At 39.7% G+C, this 21019-nt stretch overlaps 1 protein-coding gene and 1 long non-coding RNA gene across 5 annotated transcripts in view; one reads left to right on the top strand and one right to left on the bottom strand.

The window, feature by feature from the left end:
- Positions 1-21019, bottom strand: part of LOC307219362 — a 107560-nt gene that overhangs the window by 12531 nt on the left and 74010 nt on the right. For all 3 annotated transcript variants that reach the window (XR_013840379.1, XR_013840380.1, XR_013840381.1), the window contains exons 3-4: positions 13542-13619; positions 11165-11277 (exon numbers count right to left, since the gene is read on the bottom strand). This is a non-coding gene — a long non-coding RNA (uncharacterized lncRNA). The remainder of the gene's footprint in view (positions 1-11164; positions 11278-13541; positions 13620-21019) is intronic.
- The window catches only part of NEGR1 (neuronal growth regulator 1), a 460490-nt gene that overhangs the window by 432973 nt on the left and 6498 nt on the right, over positions 1-21019 (top strand). The window lies entirely within an intron of this gene.

The following is a 21019-nucleotide window of genomic DNA, read 5'->3' as shown; positions in this document are numbered from 1 at the left end:
GGTTTGTTTGTGTATGTAAAGAAAGTAAGGAAATTGACTGATGGATTGATGGACTGGTTGATGCTGGGCAATTAGTTCCACTGTAGTCGGAAAGAAACTGGTCTGAGATTTGCAGATGACTGCAGTTAACCAAAAGGGGCTCCAAGAGAATACTGTTTGTTTTGGGGAAAACTGGTTTTACATGCTAGCATTATCTGACACGTGTGCTTATGTATATACAGTGGTACCTCGGGTTACATACGCTTCAGGTTACGCACTCTGCTAACCCAGAAATAGTGCTTCAGGATAAGAACAGAAATCGGGCTCCGGCGGCGCGGCAGCAGCAGGAGGCCCCATTAGCTAAAGTGGTGCTTCAGGTTAAGAACAGTTTCAGGTTAAGAACAGACCTCCGGAACGAATTAAGTACTTAACCCGAGGTACCATTGCAGTTTTGACAGCCTGTTTATACAACAGCCATTCTGCTAGTAGGATCCCTATTCTTGGCACTGTGCAGCAGCCAAATCCTGTGAGTGTCTTGCGCTTGAAAAATACATGGTGTGGGGCTAGCCAAACCCATGCCCTGCAGATGTTTTGGACTACAACTCCCATCCCCCCAGCAATTGGCCATGCTAGCTGGGGCTGATGGGAGTTGCAGTTCCATACATCTGGAGGACATGGTTTTGGTTTGCCCTATTATAGTGCATCCATGTGATGGGGTGAGGTCCTGTTGCTCTGTCCCAGCTCCTGCCAACTTAGTAGTTCAAAAGCACATCAGTGCAAGTAGATAAATAGGTACTACTGTGGCATTTCCGTGCGCCCTGGCTTCTGTCATGGTGTTCTGTCGCGCCAGAAGCAGTTTAGTCATTTTGGCAACATGACCCGGAAAGCTGTCTGGGGACAAACGCTGGCTCCCTCAGTCTGAAAGCGAGATGAGTGCCACACCCCATAGTCTCCTTTGTACTTAACCATCCAGGAGTCCTTTATCTTTAACTATACAGTGGTACTTCTGGTTAAGAACTTAATTCGTTCCAGAGGTCCGTTCTTAACCTGAAACTGTTCTTAACCTGAAGCACCACTTTAGCTAATGGGGCCTCCTGCTGCCGCCGCGTGATTTCTGTTCTCATCCTGAAGCAAAGTTCTTAACCCGAGGTACTATTTCTGGGTTAGCGGAGTCTGTAACCTGAAGCGTATGTAACCTGAAGCGTCTGTAACCAGAGGTACCACTGTAGTTCAACTGCAGTTATACTTGGAGACAGGGGAGCTTGTGTTACCACGTTCTACCAGATGTGCAACAATGTCAACTCTTCAACTTCTTACACTAACATTGCATTGGATCTCGCCCCATGTTTCCAGTGACCTTTCATCCAAAAATAAGTGAAGCCCTATAGCATTGTCCCTGGAGCTTTTTATTGTTCAAAAGGAGAAGAGTGCTTATTGAGATTTTTTATTTACATAATAATAATTGCCTGTGAACCGTAAATTACAATCCCTTTCTGATGTACTTTGTCTGACATGGAACATAGTTTGAATCCCTTTATTTTGTGAATGAAATGCAGCCACTAGATCATTAGAGGCTGTTGAGGTGATCATGATTTTAATCAACTGTGTTTTCTTGAATGGATAATACCTTGAGAGAAAAATTCAAGCTACATTTTGGTTTGACTTCAGATATCCAATTCAACATTTTTTATGATGGTGTCACTAAAATTTTATTGAGAGAACAACTTTTCCCACTGAAGAGTTCTGTTACTATGCAGCGTATGTTATCTCAACTTTCAGTCGACAAGCCAAGTCAATTTAGTTTAATAATCAGGAGGCTCTTAACTTGTCAAAAGCTAAACATACAGCAGTAACCAAGCCTTCTGTCTAATTATAGCAGATGAAATTTGACATATGTACCCTTTTTAAGACAAAAATTAGTTTTTCTGACAAGGCATACCACCTGCTCTTGCCTCAATCAGCTACCCTAAAACACAATTGGTACGGCATTTAATAGATAAGAATTCCATATTTAGTTACTTTTCAAAATAACTGGTGAATATATGAATGTGAATGTTTATAGAAATTACAAGTACTATGCCTCCCTAAATATATATTTACAATACGTGTGTTGAGTTGTGACTAAACAGAACCACTGCATAAATCTACAGCTGTGTGGCACTGATACAAACTGAGCCACAACAAATTGTTTGGATAAGTTGGATTGATGGGGAAGTACTACTGTCACAATTTAAGGTTTAGCTTTGTTTTATCTAGGTATGTACTTATTCGTGCAGTTTTATTTTTACTGGTAGAAGTGAATAGTACTGTTAATATTTTAAAAATCTGCATTAAACCTGTCCACAAACATGCACCTAGTGTAACAAATATTCACCTTTTTTCACTCCACAAACTCCAGGTGTCAGAAAAAGACCTACCCAAGAGGCTACCAATATATGTGACTTTCCAACAATATTGTTATGTTTAGAGCCCATCTTCTCTTCAAGGGCAGAAAATTTACTTCAAGGATACTGGTTAAAGGGCATAAAATAAAACAAAAACTGAAATTCCATGCCTTTTTTGATTGCCTAAACTTTTTCAAGTTCCCCTGAATCCATACATTCATTTCCTATTTCTTCCATTCCATATTTTAAAAGTGAACTTGGAAGGAACTTTTTTTTTATTACTGACATTCTAGGACAATAATTTTAGGCCATAGTGAGTTTGGATGTTGAATGTAAATAAAAATTGCTTTGTGGGCAAGGAAAGATAAAATCTGACAAAACACTTATCATGTGAAATTTACTGCGTAGTCTGTACAATCTGAACAAAGTGCAGCTGTAGAAAATTTAAAATGAGGATTTGATGTATGTACCTTACCTGCAGAACTTTATGGGATAATACATTCTCATTATACCATGATAGAATTTGACTATTCATTGTTTTCATTTTTATGCCATGTACAGAGAAGCAAGTAGCCATAAATCTGAGAGCCGAATTTGTCTTATGGCTCAAGATCGCTCTGAAAGCGATTGATCAGGCCAGTGTTACTATACCTGTGCTATATTTATATACACAGTAGAAAATTCATAATTTCAAATACAGTCAGCTTAACGTGCTTTCACTTAATCAAGATGAAAGAAAGGCTGTTGCCTGTGCTCAAGCAGAATGAATTTGGGGGGCAGTTGGTGTAATATTCTCCCATCTCACAAATCTTTAGTTCAACTCAGTGATGAAAGGTTGCTGTCCAAAATGTGTGCTTCTGGCAGGTCTGTGAGGAGTGACGGAGTGACGCCACTCCCCAGCATATCTGCAGCCCTGCCAATCTCGGCAGCCATGGCAGAAAGTGGGGTGGGGGGAAGGATGATTGGGCTCTCTGATCTCTATGCTGGGCCTCTGGTGGCTGTGAAGAAGATGAAGAAGAATTTGGATTTGATATCCCGCTTGATCACTACCCGAAGGAGTCTCAAAGTGGCTAACATTCTCCTTTCCCTTCCTCCCCCACAACAAACACTCTGTGAGGTGAGTGAGGCTGAGAGACTTCAGAGAAGTGTAACTAGCCCAAGGTCACCCAGCAGCTGCATGTGGAGGAGCGGAGACGCGAACCCGGTTCCCCAGGATTACAAGACTACCGCTCTTAACCACTACACCACACTGGCTCTCCAGTGTGAGACTAGCTCAGGGTCCAGTAGGTCCCAGGCTGGCTCAACCCTGCTCCTTGCTTAGAACATCCCAGTTTAGAGCTTCCCACTTGACTTAACTGGAGGGGATACTTCCAGCATGCCTCCATCCCAAATGCATATTCAGCAGCCATTAGGAGACTGGCTCAGCTAGCATAGCCAAGCAAAACAACAACAACTCAAACCAATCCCACCCACCCCCAGCCTGACATTTCACTCTTTCATTCTGCATCAGATTATTATACCAATGTTCAAAATTACGACCTTTGGGGTATCTGTATGTGCCTGATAACACAGTACAATTTTTAAAAATTAAGTCACTGTTAATCCAACATGTTTAAAGTGTGTGATATGCCTCAGTGTAGCCATATTAGTGTGATTTATTTGGATTACTTTTTCAGATGGGCTGATTTGTAAATAATTTGTTACGGGTAGAAGTGAATCATAAGGTTTTTAGATGTTAATTGTGTTTCAAGCACCGAATAGCTTCTTACAGCAGCAGGAATCAGTGTTTATGCATCGAGTTCCCAAGAGTCTCAATATGAAAAGTCTGGTTGGTGTTTCAAATATTTATATGTGTAATAGTCTGAGTTATGTTCTCTGTCAAATCTGATTAGATAAGAGGTTCTTGGACTCTGTACCCCCAGGGCCCGCTTGACCAAAATAAATATTACTTTGGCCCATCAATCACAAAATGGTGGTTCAGGTGTGAAGTCCGTTTGTCTTCAGCTACAATGATGCACTCTTCCATTGTCCCCGAAACAGACAGATGCCAACCAACCAAATTTTTTTTGAAGATGCAAAACTTTCAGTGAAAATTATCTAGACTTTTTCTTCAGCTGCTCAGCATGGGTACCTTATCTCATCCATAGCCTAATATGAAGTATTTGGATTTAATGTGGTTTACCCTCATTGAGTTTGGTGAGTATGATGGCTGAAGTTCAATTACATTAGCTTAAATAGCCTGTAGATTAGGCTAATAAATTAGCATCGTTCTTACTGGTACAGGTGTGCATGGACCTAAATACTTCCATTTCTCATTACAAAGACTCAATTCAAGACATGTAATTTGAAGAAAGACAGGATATATTTCATTTGAACTCATGCCTTAACTATTTCTGAACCAGTCCCTGAAAACCATTATTTTTGTGTACAGTGCTGAAACAAAAAAAAATCTAGGGGGAGTTTCTGGGTTGCATATATATATATATATATATATATCACCATCATCATCATCATCATCATCATCCCATATTTTAAACTAAATTTTAAATGTTAAAATGTTCTGGGGACTTCTTTATTTGTGTGTGGGGGATATTTCTTCCCCCACTTTCCTTCTTTTCTTCCCCCTTCTCCTTGCTTATGTGGTTGACTTGACACACCTTCCTTTTCTAAATTACTTTACTTGAACTGGATCAATCAAGTTGTTGGTTTGAGTCATGATAAATGAATAGAAACTTATATGAGAATATCAATTCTAGGTTTCTTCAGTTCGGGTCTTTTGTGCATTCCATCTTTTGATCTTCTCCCAAGGTCACTGTTTCAATTATCATATTTTGGCCTTGAAACTATAAATTATAGTGTGTGGGGTTTTTCCATTTTGACACACTTTCATCTGGTGTAAACACTCGTAATTCTGTTGTGACACTTTCTGAGTAGATTAGGTCTCCTATCTCGAGCCAACACTTTCTAATTCAGTGCTTTTATACAGACGGTTGTCCAGCTTCTAAAAAGTCATAAATCCTCAACTAAAGTATAATATTTAGAGATTTTATCTGTAGGGCTCGATTGGGACTTCAGAACTCCATTATCATCCAATCTTTCCTCATAAGAAACATTTTTGACATGCAGAGTTTGTTGTCCTCTGTCTCTACTTTGAAAAAATATGTTCTGACCTTCAGTCAGCTATCCTCTGTCTGTTTCAGTCCCTGCATATGGTTAAGTTTTACCCCTTGACTAAGTCCAAATACAGAAGTCTGTGGTTCGTTTAATATTCATGATTTATAATCAAACTACCGGTAAGTGGGTTATTTTGTGTTTATACAAACACCTTTGAAAAAGTCATGCGTTGTGTAATTGGTTTGCATTAATAATTGCAATGTATGTATGTATGTATGTATGTATGTATTTTAAAAGTTCATATCCTGCCCACCCTTTAAAAAGAACCCTGTGTCTCTTGCAATAATAAAATGTAAGGCAACATAAAAAGAAACCCACATTAAACAGCATTCATAATAATACAATAATACATAGGAAGCCAGAAATTCCTGCAAACAGCAAATCAGCCAGTCCCAAGGCCAAAATATAATGTATGGGCTTTAGCAGAAATATAAAGGACTAAGTAAAAATAGACTGTTAATGAATGAAAGGAGGAAAGGTAAAGTTACATTATATTAAGATAAATTATAGGATAAAAATTGGGAAGGATGGAAAGGATTTGTTGAAATAGCTAACCGAACTAGAATACAAAAAAGGGAGGTGTGAGGTGGTCAAGGAAACAAGCAAATGAAAGATAAGTTATGGGAAGGTTTGTTGTGTCTTTTTGTTGTTGTTTTTTTAATTGTTTCTACTTTTCTACTTTTCTGTTTTTTACAAGTTTGTGTTTAACTTGGTGTGTTTTCTTTTTCTTTTTGTAACCTTTAAAACTTTAATAAATATTATTTTTTTAAAAAAATATAATGTATGGACAAAATAGTGGGGAGGCCCCCCGCGGGACACAATTAGCAATTGCCCATAAAAGTGAAAAGGCCTTTTTACATAACCAGGTTTGATCAAGCTCCTGAAAGCATATAGTGTCAAGGATAGGCAGATCCTCAACAAAAAGGAGATTCCACCGCGTGAACATCACCTCAGAAAATGCCCTGCATTTTGTCAGCACCCATTCTACCTCAGATAGGCAAGGAATCTGAAGCAAGACCTCACATGCTGAACAGAGCATATGGGGGGAAAACTATGTAGAAGGAGGTGCTTCTCAGTGTACTCAAGATACCGTGCCATTTAGGGCTATAATTCTTTTTCTCAATAGACAGTAATAGAGAGTAGTTTGTTCCCCTTTATTCATCACCAAAAATGATGTTTAAAAGTTATCTTTTCAGTTTAAATATTTTTATGTAATGCAGCTTTACAAATTTTAAGATTATACAGGTAGGAGTAGGAATAGATACTTGACAAGTACAGTATGCATATATACTTTGTGAAAAACATTTCATTTTCAAGGCTTGGCTCTAACCATGCTGCTTTTGTCATCAAATTTGATGTCAATCATAAAGGAGAGATTGTAGCATGAATGAGATTTAAATGTGGATAAATCAATCTTTCCTGGGGGACCTATGACTCTTACAATAACAAACACAAGCAAACTGGTTGAGGTTTCTTCAAGAGGACTGTCAAATTATTAGGCTCATATTGACTCTTTCCAAGGAATGGTATCTCGTTTCATTTAAAGTATATTGTCTATTATTTCCTATCCGTGGAACAGAGTGCTGAAATCAGGCAGGCAAAATGTGCTGATTTCCTTGTAAAAGTGATGTGCAACACCGTGAGTCCACAGTGGTTGGGCAGAACCATTCAGAAGAAATTAGATCCCTAGACAATAATAACCTCCTGGCCAGGAAGTTATGAAAACTAAGACTGTTAGCTTCTTCCTTTAATAAAGCAAGGGTACTCTCCCCCAAGGACTAAAAATGGCATGCTTGCCTATATGTGATCTATCTTTACCAATAGCAGAATTCACTAATTGAAGGTAAAACAATTTGCACTCTGAATGATAACAAGATACTACTTTATCAAAATCCTTCTCTCCTTCATTACTTATTTTAAGGATTGGTCTTATTTCACTACATGGCAATTATACCTTCTCCAAACCTGAGGCTTATCTTGTGGGGGGGAAGATCCTTCTATATTAATATAACACACGTTAACACCAACATTTCCCTCTCTCTTTCAGCTATTGCAACAAAGATGTCATTAGCAGACTCAGCAGCCTACATCCAAGCTAAATTTTACTTCATCTTTACATATATCTGCTAAATAATGTAAGGTAGCAATGTTGAACACAGCACATAATGACTACACTTTATCACTTGCAACTGAATTGCAATTCCAAAGCTGCATAGTCTATCCAGCAAATATTAGGTAGTGCTTTTATCAGGAAAATAGGCATAAGTGCTTATTATATATTATTTGTCTTTCATTATCATCTGGAAAATACCAACTAGGGTAGAGTCCCACTGTGCCTAAGCCTATATTGTAACAGCAAGCCCTTTTCCCTAAAGATATATAATTGTTTGTATATGCCTTATGATGCAATGCAGGCAGCTATTCCTTTGCAGGAAGAATGGTTAAGTGATCCATGGTGGAGAGTTTTATTTAATGCCAAGATATTTATTGTGCCTCTTTTTCTTAAGCCAACAATTAGGATTTTAGGTTGATTAATAGATCCGTACAGTAGGCTAGTTCCTAGGCAAACTCCTATCCTCCATATACAGACAAGCAAGAGACACTCTTAGAGCATTCCAGCAGGCGAAAACACTCAAGAAGGGTGCAAAGTAAGGCCAGTGATAGGGCTGGGCGATATAGCGGTATATCGTCCAACACTGGTTTGAAGTTCACATCATGATAATTGTTTCATAATACAGTGGTACCTTGGAGGTCCGTTTGTAAACGAAAACAGGTTGTAACCCAAGGCACGCTTTTGCCAATGGGGCCTCCAAAAGAAATTTGTTCGTAATCCAAAAAAAAGGGTTGTAATCCAAAAAAAGGTTGCAAACCAGGACACGCACTTCCGGGTTTGACGTGTTTGTAATCCAAAATGTATGCAAACCAAGACGTATGCAAACCAAGGTACCACTGTATTAAAGGTAAAGGCACCCCTGCCCCTATGGGCCAGTCTTGACAGACTTTAGGGTTGTGCGCTCATCTCACTCTATAGGCTGGGAGCCAGCGCTGTCCGCAGACACTTCTGGGTCACGTGGCCAGAGTGACAAGCTGCATCTGGCGAGCCAGCGCAGCACACGGAACACCGTTTACCTTCCCGCTGGTAAGCGGTCCCTATTTAACTACTTGCACCCGGGGGTGCTTTTGAACTGCTAGGTTGGCAGGCGCTGGGACCAAACGACGGGAGCGCACCCCGCCGCAGGGATCCGAACCGCCGACCATGCGATCAGCAAGTCCTAGGCGCTGAGGTTTTACCCACAGCGCCACCCGCGTCCCTACCACTGTTTTAGAACTGGCAATATATCACGAATCACAATGTGTGTAAGGGCTAGGCGATAACTGGTTTTCAACACTGCGATACCTCACCAGCTAAACATTGCAATGGTTTCAGCAGCTAAACCTCACAATATCACCAGCTAAACATTGCAATCTACCACAGTGTCTGAAATAAGGATGGAACTATACAGAGGCGAACAGGACAATGTCCTGGCAACTTCTACTACTTAAGGGTCTAAATTGAATAAATGACATGATCAATCATCACACCGTCAGCTTCATCAGCAGGCAAGCTGTTTCTGCCACTATCTCTTGCCGCCACTGCAAGGCCTTGCAGGCCGCCACTACTGCCGCCGCCATGACAAGGCCTCGCAGGCTGCCAACGCTTCTGCCGCTGCCATCCACTGCTGTGGCGATGCTTCGCAGATTGCTGATTATTGTGCCCCTGCCGCCAGGCTGCTGCTACCTAGTAGGCTTGCTGGAAGTCTGGCAGTCCCAGATTATTTGTATTCACTATGACTCATCCCCATACTTTGGATTGTGCTGAATACCACCATTTGGTAGACAAGCCCCAAACCAAAAGTCTCATTTGGATGCATTTTTCCTTGCCTGCTGCTGAAAGTGACCATGAGGCGATAGATAATATCATTTATCAGTTTTAGACCCCTAAGTAGTAGCAGTTGCCAAGACATTGTCCTGTTCGCCGTTGTGTAGCTCCTTTATTTCAGATATCGTGATATATCAATATATCACAATGTTTAGCTGGTGATATATCACAATATTGAAAACCAGTTGTCACCCAGCCCTAGTCGGTGATGGGTGTGTGGTTTGAAGAGAGCTCCAAGGATGACTCAGAGAGTCATGGAGGGAGGCATTTGGTCTCCAGGCCCAAGGTTCCCCATTCCAGTACCTGTATTAGAATGGACGAATAAGTTAACATCAAACACAATGTTTGATGTTTTCACATGTTTCAGGGGATTCATCTTCAGGCTGCAGTAGGAAGCCTGGGGGAGGAGGGGAATCTCCAAAAGTTTTAAAATGATTTAATGTGGAGTTTAGAAAGACAGCATGGCTAGTGTCTTGTCTCTTAGTACTGCTGTTGATGCCACTTGTTTGACAGGGAGATTTGATAAAGGGGTATTAATTTATATACTGTATACAGATAGAGAAAAGCAAGGAACAGCTGGAGAGGTCACACAGGTCAAGACAAGGAGTCTGTGCCTAGTGGACTTCCCAGATGGCAGCACATTCCAATAGATCACTCACCACACACCATGCCTCAGAGGTTTGGCAAGCTACAAAATGAACTAGCATCTGGTCTCTTAGGTTTCTTTCTCTTTCTTTTCCTAATAGCCAGACTTCCTTAAGGTTGATTTAGCCCCAAGGCAGTCACAATCCCACAACCGACACCAAGATGTTCTCATAATAAATTCTCATTCCAGGCATCATTTTAAACTAAGCAGAATTAGGTTTCTGCTATATTTACTAGTTATTTGACAAACAGTCACTTGACCTTCACATCTAATTTGAATACTTTTAGGGTTCTTAAGAATAACATATCCGCATGTTTTCCAATTTGAGGATGATTATAAAGGGATGGGAAGTAGCACAGCTCTTTGAAATTGAAGAGATCTAACCCAAATGTCTCTCAGCGTAGTGCTTTGCTGCCAGCAGCCTAATTAACAAATATAGATGCTGCAGAAAATGAACATTCAAGAACTAAAATATGTTTAGACGATGACTGCTAGTAAGCTGTGGAACTGGTAGGTCACCTGTGGCCAAGGAGGTCATGTAGGCCGGACCAATAAGGCCACATGAGTCAGATCAAGGAAGTCACATGGTGGGACCAAGTTCTGGTTTTCTTCCCTTCCTCCTCCCTTGCAAAAGTGTGAATACTAAAGTACTAAGTGCATAACTCAACTGAAAAGTGTCTAGCCTTGTTCTAGAAGGGGTCCCTGGCATCACAGTAAGCATATGTTACTCAGAAGTAAGCCCCATTAAATTCCATAGGAATGGCTCCCAAATACTACTGGAGAATGAATTGGTTAGTCTTAAGTGACACACAGAGCTGTTATCCAGCTCTCCCCCAAACTATCAGCCCTATCAAAAAAAGATTATCCCTAACTTATTCATTTCTGTGCCTCTTCCCAAAATGTGGAAGGATATTAAATGGACAAGAGTGTAGGAAGCCAGGGTTAAAATCGCCACTCCCTGGGTGTCCTTGGGCTATTCACTGTCAATCTATGTCTCAGTGTTGTAAGGATAATATGTGGAACAGGAGACTCATGAATACTATGAAAGGAAACCAGGCTTACTTGTTTTAATTGGTTCAACACAGAATAGCTGGTCACGGGCCCACAGCAACAGGAACTAGCACTTCTGTTGTGTCTGGTGGCTATCTTAGGCAGCAGTTCCAACCATGTCTACTCTGAAACAAGTCCTATTAAAGTCAGTGAAGCATACTCCTGGGTAAGTGGGGTGAATTTGTTAACTATGTTCCTATCACCTCCGAAAACAGGAGTTCACTGGGTTTCTCCCAAAGCAAAACAAAAGTTAAAACTACATACACTGAAATCAATATACAACTGATATGCAATTTAAAACATTATTAGAAGTATAATTCAGGTTAACAGCTTCCCAAGAATATATACTTTAATATACAGATACTGCACTAACTAAAAGCTGGCTCGGTGCGATAGACAGATAGACAGACAGATGGGAGGGGAGTTATTGGGATGTTTTTGTTTTGATTTTGATTATCTATTTTGTGGTTTTATTTTCTGATTTTATCTTGCAAACCGCCCTGAGCATAGAGCGAGTATAGAGTGGTATATAAATTTAATAACTATATCTTTCTTTCTTTCTTTCTTTCTTTCTTTATTTATTTATTTATTTTTTCAGGATCCAACTTATTTTTGTGATTATAGGTTGTTTTAAACTGTTATTAAGATTGTGTTTTAATGTTGTAACCCACCTTAGGGTGAAGGGTACATAATTAACAGCAACAGTAAGCAATCACACTGGTGAAAAAGACGTTGGCTTTGTGCTTCAGCTGGTTTACAAGTTTGGTGGCTCTAAGATTAAATCCACATGCAGACTCACTAAAAGGGGTGGACTGTTCAGTTTATTTTTAATCATATCCATATCTATGCACCTTGAAGTCCATTTTGTCCTGTTTCTGCATTAACAGGTAAACTTTGGGATAAGCATTTAAATCTGCACTTTTTTGTTGTTGTTTTTAAATCCTTCTCAAAATATGTATTTTATGTATTTTTAAGCAACAGCTCTGTGCAATTAGTGCTAAAACAGCATTGCTGGGTTTTTATTTTGTACATTTGTATCCTTCAGTTCTGGGAATAAGCCAGTCTTGTGAATGCTTGGCAATACCAGAAGCCCCACTGATTTTATGATTCTATGAAGATAAAAGGTCTGGTGTCAACAGGTTGTAGGTGTCGGGCACTGAAGTTTGTCTTTTACCAGCTGCTGAATCCAATCTACCAGAAGAAATATGAATATTTCATTTACTTACTTTGAATTACCTTTCTAATATTACATTAAAAAATAAAAATAAAACAGATGCATTGTAGATCTGATGTGTTTGCATTTGTACAATCTGGATATGATTTATTAAGCTTGAAGTTCATATGAAGGAAAGCAGATTAGCATAATTTTCTGCTTGCTTAAGAAGTCACAACAGTCCAGATTATGTAGCAAATTGAGGAAACTGTTTTAATATGATAAGATGAAATACCACCTACAGTATGCTTGATCTTCCTAGCTTGATTTTTGATCTAAATGAAAGGTTGGTTTGTCATACTGATTTCTAATTTAACTTTGCTTTGTAATCAAAGGAAGGAAAGTGTAAAAGAGAACTCCATTTGCTTCAGCAACATTGAAAATTCAGGTGATTAGTGAGGCCTACAAAGTGTTTAAAGCTGAGGGAATTGCTCATGCAAATGAAAGTTCCCGAATTGGGGCCTTGATTTTATATTCTGTAAATTTATTATATTAGGTGAAGATTCCCAAGAAGGAGTTAAAGTGATGTTTTGTTCATGTCATACTCTGTGCATAATAAGAAGCAAATAACTCAACACAAATTGGAAATTGTCAAGAGCATGACAGCTGTGCTTCTGACTTCTCTTACAAGGAAATGAGGGAGATTTTTAGGTCTGCTATTCAAAACACAATTAAATTGCCAACTCAGGGGACTGCAGCACCACAAAGCAAACAAAATGGGATGAACTTTTGCGTATTTCTTCCATTAATTTTATTGCCTCTCTTGTGTTTCATACTCTGCTAAGTTCAGAAAGGACCTTTAATTAGCAAATATTCAGGTAATATTTATTTGTTATGATGATTAATGCAATCTTACAAATTGACATGAAGCTCTATTGGGTTACCTGTTATTTCTCTGATACCTTTAAAGAGAATCCTGGGAGAGGAAGCTCTCTATGCTCACTCACAATATTTTCATAGGAAAATATTTTTAGGGCTTTATAGGTCGAAATCAGAACTTTGAACTGGACCTGGAAATTAATTGGGAACCAGTGTAATAGGGCCAGGATTTAGGGCCTGACCACCAAATTCACCAAACTCAGAACTATAAAGCACCAATTTCAATATTGCAGAAGTACCTGGGTAACACAATGCATTAGAAGTATTGCCAAAGAAGCATTAGTTTTTCAAACTTACTTATTTAGGTCGCTATTGAAAGATGAAAGTCCTTGATTGTCTGGAAGATGAGAGAGCATTTGTATCTGATACTGGCACCTGAAATTTAGAGAGCATGAATATTAAGATCATAGATCCTGTGGGTGGACCAGGAACAATCTAGTTCCAAGAATAGAACATAAGAAGCATCTTGCTTGATTAGACCAAAGGCATATTTAGTAGAAATGTGTGGTGGCCCCAATATTACCTTGTATCTATATGTTTCTTTTAATTCATTTTTTTCTGAGTTGCTCTGTGTTTTCTCCACTTAAATCTGTAATTCAGGTTCTGTGCCACTCTGTATAAAATGAATCTCTCTGTTCCTCATTCACTATAATGCGGAATCTAAAAATCCCCCCCTTTGGCCAAAGTAGGTGAAATTTACAAGCATAGAAGCCTATCCAGAGTGGATTATGTCTGCTAAACTGCAGGCAGTCTAGAGGATTTTTTTTCTTGGGAAAGTTCCTCCATAATCCATATTAGCACAATGCCCATATCACACCTGCTAAAACTTCGTAAGATTCACATTTTTGAGAGGGAGTGGGGGCTTGTCTCTTCTTCCTCTTACCTAAACATAATTAAAAGTTCGCTGAGTGGTGTGTATCTTTGCGTGTGGATTTTTGCAGCTTCAGACCTTTCCAGAGCTTGTTTGTGTCTTCCATTGCAACATGAACCTAGCCAGCTGCCTGCAGAGTTCTGAACAGCTCTAGGGTTGCTGCTGCTCCTGCTGCTGCTATTAAAGCATAGCAATGTAGATTTTTAAAAAATGTTTAAAAAACTTTTGCCTTTTAAATAAATTTTCCACTGCTGTGTTTTAACAACAAAAATAAATAAACGCAGAGTTCTTCAAAGCTTTGCAGACATTTTGGACAGCCTTGCTTCTCGGAGAGCCCATGGAAGTAAAGAGAGAGCCCATGGAAGTAAAGTAGAGAGTATATATGTTTCTTTTAAATTTACTTTTCCCTCCCATGTCTAAGATAATGTTTTACAGTGCAACCCTGTGCATGTTTATTTCTTTTTTCCAATGGTTGCCTTTTCTTTTTAGCTGTTTCTATTTTAGTTGTAAGCCACCTTGGGTCCCATCAGGGAGAAAGGTGGGATATAAATAAATATAACCACAACAATGAGATTTAGGAAACGCAACAGGAAGAGCAACAGAGATTTAGGAAAACACAGAGAAATAAGAGCAGAAAATATGGAAACAACAGGGAGATAAAGAAACACAAAACTTTTGACTTGGGTTTATTAATGTTACCCTTTGAGTCGGGGAGGGGAGGAAGCACCCCAAATTACTTCACCTCATCTCAATATTCAACACCCACCAAGAGCTTCTACACCCCACTATCACCTAGTCCAGTATCCTGCTCTCACAATAGCCAACCAGATGCCTGTGGGAAGCCAGAAGCTGTACATGGATGCAACAGCCCACTTGTGATTCCCCAGGGATACATACCTCTGACACTGAAGGCAATACAGTGGTACCTCGGGTTAAGAACTTAATTTGTTCTGGAGGTCTGTTCTTAACCTGAAACTTTTCTTAACCTGAAGCACCACTTTAGCTAATGGGGCCTCCCGCTGCTACTGTGCTACCGCTGCACGATTTCTGTTCTCATCCTGAAGCAAAGTTCTTAACCCGAGGTAATATTTCTGGGTTAGTGGAGTCTTTAACCTGAAGCATATGTAACCTGAAGCGTATGTAACCCAAGGTACCACTGTACACAACAATCATGATCAGTAGCTCTTAATAAGGTAGAAAACCACCATAAGCCAACCAGTGTAAAGGCAAAAACACACAAACAAACCCATCCCTAGAATAACACGAACTGCCCAATTTACAGTGTGCCATACATACATAAGAGATTAAGAGGCGTATAACATCTGCTATTCACGTTAATACAAAGAATTTCTGCCATAATACCATTTGGCCATATTTTTCAGTGCTTCAGTGCATAGTTTCTTCATCCATTCAAACTTCATAAAGTTATTTCCTGAAGATCTCAAAAAAATGGCTAGTGTAGTATCAGACAGAAAACTGTTACATTTTGATTTTTTTTTTTTTTTAAAAAATGTTACTCCTTTTCAAGGTCCCTTGATCGTGGACAGATGCTTTCTAGAGCCTTCTCCTAACACCCATCGTGATTTGAGGCAGAACAATGCTCCTTTGTGTAGGCCCGCAGCATTCTGTGCAAATGGCCTCCGTGGCTAGTGTAGTGCACTAAATGATGCAGAGATTTCCTTTCAATTCGTGCCATGTGATGTGTCAGTCTTTGCCAACCAGTTCAATTGCTATCTGTGCATTCTCTTTGTTAATAGTTATTCCTGCTGGCTGCCATAAGGTCTAGCTTTAAGCTCAATTTTCAAAGAGCGTATCCAACATTCACAACATGTAGAGGTCTGTATACATTCATCATGCAGTGGTGAATCTCAGTTGGCAAGATCTCCTCAGCTGTGAGAAATTCAATTACTGTTTGCTACTCAAAATGTGCATCAGTGGCAGTTGTCATTCTGAACTACCTGCTTCTGTTCCTCTTTGGTGTGAGAGAAGCAGGGGTGGTGGAACTTTTCTTGGAAACAGGCTGGAATCCGTCCACCGTCTTGCTCGTATAATCTGCTATCGTAGTATCTGACATTGTTAGAGAAATAGAGGAGTACTTCCTCCCAACGTACATTGTCATAACAGTGATGAGAAGAGTATCGGGAGAAATACTCCATCACCGTTGCCAGGCTGATGGGCCATGCGACAACAGCTGCTCCATCTGCTTCCTCAGCCTGGAGTGGCCAGGCACACATCAAAAGAGGGCCTTGATTGGATAGAGGGGAAGGTATTTAATTAGTAGTCTACAAAAGTTATCAGCACAGAGCTTGAACAATGCAAAATATCTGTTTGGAGCAGTGCTTTATTATTATTATTATTATTATTATTATTATTATTATTATTTACATATGCACTAGCTCAAAAAACCAGTTGAAGGCTTTTTACAAGGCATTTAAAGGCACAGGTCAGAATGAAGTGCGGATTAGGCTCCTTGCGGCAAGGTCCGTGACTGATTATGGCTGGGACAAAGAGAGCTTTTTCAGATTCACAAATGAAATCTAAAGGTTCAGTTTATTAGCTGAACACATGGAATTGATATGGGCCATTTTTTAAAAAAACAACTTTGGCTTTGAATAATTTGCTTCAGCAACTCCAACATTGTTTAATTCATTTTGACAACTTTGACTTTATTTAATTTGCTTCATCAGCCTCAACCCCATTTATTTCACCTGCTCTGCCTGTGTTCTGTATTCAAGCCTTTGTGCAAAATTGAGGTCAGACCTTCATTTGCATTTCTACTTCTCTCAACTTAGCCCTTGACGTGAATTGTGGGTACTTTGAATTAAATGCATTGTTGTCTATTTTGGAAGTTGATTACCAAAACATCTTGCTTTACAGATACCTTTGCTACTGCCAAAGAACTTTAAATGAAAGCTTAGAGAGTCACACGGCTCATTTGCTTACCTTTATCTTAATGTTATAAATCAATAACAACTGCAGATGCCCCATTTCCTTAAACACATGAATAAGAGAAAAGTTGAAATGGGTTTTGCTTTTAGATTGGCATTTTTGCTTTTTAAGTTGCGTTGGAATTCAGTCGGTATATTTTTGAGGGAACAATAATTTCCAGTGCTCAGAGACATAGACCCCAGTCTAGCTGCTTTTGTGTGAGCCAAGCTGCACACACAGACAACTCTGCAGCCATGTCTGTACAGTGGTACCTCTGGTTGTGAACAGGATCCGTTCCGGAGGCCCGTTCGCAACATGAAAAGAGCACAACCCGCCGCAGCACGTCTGTGCACGCGCAGGTTGCGATTTGGTGCTTGGGCGCATGTGCGAAGCATGATTTAGCGCTTCTACGCATGCGCAAGCGGCAAAACCTGGAGGTAGCCCTTTCTAGTACTTCCGGGTCGCCGCGGGATGTAGCCTGAAAGAACGTAACATGAAGCAAACATAACATGAGGTATGACTGTAATCACAAAGGCTCGCTCATTGCCCCATAACAGAAGGAGGAGTGAGGATGGAGGAGGAATAAGCTTTAAATGGAATTACACTGGAAATTGGCAATTCCCACCTGCTTGAGACCACCTCTTGCACTGAGTGCCTGCTTATGTCCCAGCCCCTACATATACTGTGTGAGAATTGTGCATATTTTTAGCATATTTTTGTCAATATTAAGGAGCAAGAACACAGGAATTAAGAGGGGGAAAATCTGTGTGAATAAACTAGACATTGAGATTTTAGGGAAAACCGTCTCTAAAGAAAAGACAGACATCTTGTTTCTGAGGGCATAGTAATGTGCTGCATCTTCAAAGGCCCAGGGCTGGTGCATCAACATACTTAAATTGCATTGTTATTGCATGGTGTAGCCACTAGTGCGCTGAAACTTTATGAACATCTAGCTGTAGCAAGTGCATAGCTGTCAACTTTTCCCTTTTCTTGCGAGGAATCCTATTCAGAATAAGGGAATTTCCCTTTAAAAAGGGGAAACGTTGACAGCTATGAACAAGTGCCCAGAAAGGCAGGGCCTCTGATATATTCCCTACAATTGCGGTTCTCTCCACTTACTATTTTGAAATCAGTGTGGGAGCCGGACCCTATAGGTGAACTGAATGATGATGATGATGATGATTGATTGATTGATTGATTGATTGATTGAATAATTATACCACCCTATACCTGCAGGTCTCAGGGCAGTTCACAGAATAAAATCAGAATATAAAACCACAAAGTACATAAGCAAAATAAAAACAACAGCAACCCAATAACTCCCCCCCCCCACACACACACACAGACACATTTTAGAAGGGCATAGAAAGATTCTCAATAGCCTAAGTTCTGGTCCACTTGTTCCTTTAAGTCCATGTCTACTAACATTAGGGAGAATTCTTTGAAGGTGGTCCACTACTCGTTTTAAACCCCGGTCTGACTAGCTTGTATGGCGAGATCAGGTTCCCCTTTATGCTGGCAAAGTTATAATGTATGAGGAACATATTGGCATATGTGGTGGAGTTGTAACTATGTACTCAAGTTCTGGAAGCACGTTGTAACAGCTTGGAGGCTGTTAGTGATATAGATGTATGAGCAAACATACATAGTGGGAATGAATTATTTGGCAACATTCATGAATATTTGATATGTTTGGTAGAAATATGAACCTTGTATTCCACTATGGAATATATTTTATGCCACTCATTCTTTTAAAGCTTTCTATGATGATTATTATGATTATTATTTTATCATATTGTAATTTTATTCTTCCTGTTTTTATGATTGCTTTTAAGTACAGATAAGGGGAACAGAATCGGCAGCTTGCTGTAATCAGCCCTTTGGAACTTTCTTCTCTATTAGGACTGCTTACTTTTAATGAAAGGGCTGTTACTGTAATTTTTATTTTAACAATCTGTATGTGATCTTTTAAGAGTATACATTTTAAGTGTATATTTAATTATTATTTTTAAATGATCTCATTAGTATGCAAGGCCTCAGCTGGGACTAGTGAGATCCTGCTGGATCTCTTTTCTAAAGAGTTAATAACTTTTCTGATAATGATCTAAAAGCTTGATGATATTGCTTCATTTAAATGGTCAGTAAAATGCTCTTGTATATTTAACCTCATAATATGAGGGACCGTGAAATCTCTTTTGCTCTGTCTCTCTTCCCTGGAGCAATTTCCAACATTTATTTATTTAAGAATCCACCAGGTTGAAGAAGGGTTCCCTAGGTCAGCAGTCAGATACAAAGGAGCCAACAATGGATGGTGATTAAACAGTCCTAAGAAATCACATTATCATAAAAACATTGTTTTTGGGGTTTACTGGTTCTGCTGCGTTCTCATTTAACAGAAACAGAAACTTTAACATTTAAAATCTTTCAGAACAGGAAGAAACAAAATGTGTTCAGTGCGCTTGGGGGCATTGAGGATCATACATGCTCAGGGTCAAAACTGTATGCAGTGTGACAGATTAAGAAACTAAAGGAGACATTACTAAGGGAATCTGAGTTTATAAAAGGCAGTAACACATCTGCAGAGCCTCTGAAGTTGCACACACACAGACTGAGTTCACGGCTGGGTGACAGAGTGACAAATTCCTGGAAGTCTGCAAGTCCTAAAACAGCATAGCACTCAAGGCACCAGGATCAAAGCCAGGCCATAGGAGGACAAGGAGAACACCACCTCACAGGCTCTGTTCATTCTGTGACAAGACATAGCAGCTATAGGAAGATTCAAAACTAGTCTTCAATTTTTTCATCACCACATCATCTACCACACTACTGTTAGGTCAGGATGCTTGACCACATCTCAGCTTGAATTGGCACAAACTGCCCCAAGCTAAAGATGAATGGAATTTTTAGGAACCCGGCAAAATTTGTGGGATAAATCATAGATCCACAAATCCAGAACAGCCATCCATCAAATTGGAGGTATGCAGATATCATTTTAACAGCCTTTAAAAAAATAAATCACTTGAGCTTTTGGAGAAAGAAGGGTTTATAGCCAGAATGACTCTGTCTACCGCATGGGTTAATAGCTTGAGTGCTTGAGCATCACTGACAGAGTGAAAAATAGCAAACTGCAGATTTGCTTGGATCCCAGAATGGAGGACAACATTATTTCATTCCAATGGCAGCAGATGTTCAGTGTCGTTTCGCTGGTATAAACATCTTTATGATTCTGGATGCAAAATAGGCATTTGGCAAAATGGACTGGATAGGGAATTCCGCTGACCTATGTATTTTCAACACATCATGGGGCAGATTCAAATTTCTTAGTCTACCTTTTGGAATTAAGTCAAATATTGAAGTGCTTCAACAAAATAATTATGACACATTTGGAGATACCATAGAAGTGCACATAATAGCAAATGACATGAGTGTAACAGCATCCACACATGCAAAACATAACAAGATACTGAAAAATGTGAGAAACATGATAGAGCAGTGCTTGGCCCAAGGAGTAAAGTGCATGGAACATGTCCTCTCATCACATGTAATCAACCCTGATGACAGCAAAGTCGACACAATCCATCCCCATCTCCCTCATGCATTGCAAAGGCTTTTGAGGATGAGCCAGATTCATGTAGAGCAGAGATGTGCAATAAGTCGATCACGATCTACTGGTAGATCCCCATGAGGTTTTGGTAGATTGCAGGTCAATCTCTGGCTCCCTTTCCTCAGTGTTGTTGAAACTGACTCCTGCCCCGCCCCCGCGCCCTACCCCCCATTGTTGTCTGATCAGTGGAAGGGAAGGCGAAGCTTTCTCTCTGTGGCCGTTTTCATTCAAAGCAATATTATTGTGAGTGACTTTTTCCCTTTGACCATCCTAATTGAAATACATCAAGAGCTGTCAGACATCTAGTATAAAATGTACAGTAATTTTTTGCTCCATGTTTTCTAGGGAAAGGTCTGGGCTTTTGAGGTCCTT

Source organism: Podarcis cretensis (genome assembly GCF_951804945.1).
Source record: "Podarcis cretensis genome assembly, chromosome: 6".
In the NCBI taxonomy this organism is placed as follows: domain Eukaryota; kingdom Metazoa; phylum Chordata; class Lepidosauria; order Squamata; family Lacertidae; genus Podarcis; species Podarcis cretensis.
This window is presented reverse-complemented; position numbering and strand designations above follow the sequence as displayed.